Source organism: Lissotriton helveticus, chromosome 3_1 (assembly GCF_964261635.1).
Source record: "Lissotriton helveticus chromosome 3_1, aLisHel1.1, whole genome shotgun sequence".
Lineage (NCBI taxonomy): Eukaryota > Metazoa > Chordata > Amphibia > Caudata > Salamandridae > Lissotriton > Lissotriton helveticus.
Window position 1 is genome coordinate 103,309,922 of NC_136061.1, and position 2,586 is coordinate 103,312,507.

The window sequence follows — 2,586 nt, forward strand, 5'->3', positions numbered from 1 at the left end:
CGGGTCGGCCGATCGGGATCGGAATCGTTCGGTCGTACGGCGTCCATACGAGTCGTACGGAAACGGCTCCGGATACGATTCGTACGGAAGGGGATTTTACCGGATCGGAATCGACCCCTTAATGTGTTTTTTTAAATGTTTATAAAAATTTTATATGTATTTTGAAGTGTATATAGTTTAAGAAAGCAAGATTTAAAAAATAAATATATGAAATGTATAAAATCTAATGTCGATATTCATATATTTTTGATATTTTGACTGTCTATATATATGTTGTCGATATTTTTGTAGTGTGAAATATGATTTTCATTTTAACTATATTTTTGCTCCCTATATATTTTTGATCTATATTAGTGTAGTCGATATTTTGAGTAGTCGATATTTTGTCCACGATATTTTAGTAATTTATTAAATGAGTAAAGGAAGTCGATATAATTGTAGTCGATATTTTGGTAACGATATTTTAGTAACTCGAAATAGTGTTCGTCGATATTATGTCGGTGATCCCCTTTGAATCACTGTTAGCCCATACAAAGGGGTAGGCTTTCAAACGTTTCAAATTTACTTTCCAGCACAAAACTTGTTTGGAGTACCCTACAAGTAATGCCCAAAGCATTACTTTGCAATACTTAGTGCCAAGGAGGGGGTTTCCATAGGCGGTACATGGGCATTCCCATGCAACCAACCATGCCTTAAAATGCTATCTACAAACAATAGTACACAGGATTTAGCACCAAAAGTTAATGCCATCTGAAAGGAGGCGTTAAGAGGAGAAATGTTTTAATTTCTACGTTTTTGTCCTACTTTGCTTGTGTGCTGTACCATGCAGTACACATCCAAAGTAGGAAAATATGTTTTTACTTGCCTAGCCTAGTATTTTGTACAGGAAGAGTACCCTTCCTATACAAATCCAATAGTAGACTCGGGCACACACCCTTGCACTATGGTGCTTAGGTGTGTGCCTGGCGCACGGCAGCTGAAATCAGCACCGGTGCTAGCGAGAGGGGAAGAGAGAGCCATATCTCTGTAGTTATGACACTCTCCTGCTTATTCCCTGTCACACAACACAGTGCAGCATTTTGGGCTGCTGCACTTTGTTACGTGACTTCTTTGAAAGTATTCCCCCTTGTCTTTTATTTGTTGCTTGGGTCCCAGGGCACTGCTTATTTTTTATCCCTGATGCTGTTTTTATAACAACTAAGACTTGGGGTAGAAAGAGCTATAAACAATAGATAGAAAGGCTACACTGTTCCAAAGTAAGTAAAGGTCAACCAAAGCGATTGCTTACTAGGAGTAAGTGACTTAACACCCACCCTTAGGTGGAATGCTTCATCATCGGGTGTGCTCCTCATCGGGCGGTGCTGCAATGCCTGATGGACCCTGTGAGAGGGCTCTTTGTCAGAGATGTTTTGTAGGAAAAATGCAGTGAAAGTGTCAAATGTCCCTAGTGTATAATTGGTGAATTACTGGAAAAAATTCGAGTTAAAATTGTCTTTGGGTACCCATGCTGTAATTTTACTCTGAGAGGTAGGACTTATGTCAAGTTTAAAGTTTAAAAACAGGAGGTGGGAGTCTGTCAGGAATTATGACCTGATGTTCTCCAAGTGTGAGATGGTGTGACAAATCCCTGAATTTCAGGTAAATATTAGGAAGATCTGTGTGTGGGGTTGCCTACACTACAGAAAATCTCAGTCAGCCTGTTTAACACCCTAAGGAGTCCAAAAGGGTCAAATGGCATTTTGTCAGGACCTAGACTGCAAAAAACCTAGTCCTCACTAAGAGAGTAAGAATTCTCCTAATGAAGTGTTTGCTTGTGTATTGTCTTGCATACTTCAGTGTGCATGTATTTAGCAAAAATAGTTGACCTGTAAAAACCTTAAATAAAACACATAATAATACATTTATTTTGTGGACTTCTTAGTGTGAATTCACAATGCGTGTCCACATGCACAGATTAGAAGCAGTTGGTGAGCTTAGCATGCCAAATTCATGCCTACATGAGACAGAGGTGACCTGAGGTGTATCTGATCATGCATATCCACTGTTACTAGTCACTCAGAGCAGGGGTCATAGGGCCAGATGTAGGTAAAAAATATTTACCGATCCTTAATTACCGAATTTTACCGATTCGGTAAATAAGAATCGGTAAATAAGAAGGGGGGGTATGTAGGAACATCCAGATGTTCCAATTACCGATTCGGTAAGAATCGGTAAATAAGAATCGGTAAATTTTGAATCGGTAATTACCGATCGGTATTTACCGATCGGTATGGCCAATGCATTCCTATGGGGCAAAAGTCCCATAGGAAAGCATTGGAAATACCGATCGGTAAATACCGATCGGTAAATACCGATCGGTATTTACCGATCGGTAAATACCGATCGGTATTTCCCGTGTCGGCCAGCAACCAAAAGTGAAACTCAACACAACAGCCAATCAGCTGCAACCACCCTCCCCCTTCCTGGCAGGAAGTGTGCACACAGGCAGCTGCAACTAATTAGAAGGTTCTGGAAAGGCAGTTGGAGCAGAGAGACTGGGAGCAGCAGCAGCAGCAGGCAGAGCTTGTGAATTGAGAACACTTCAAA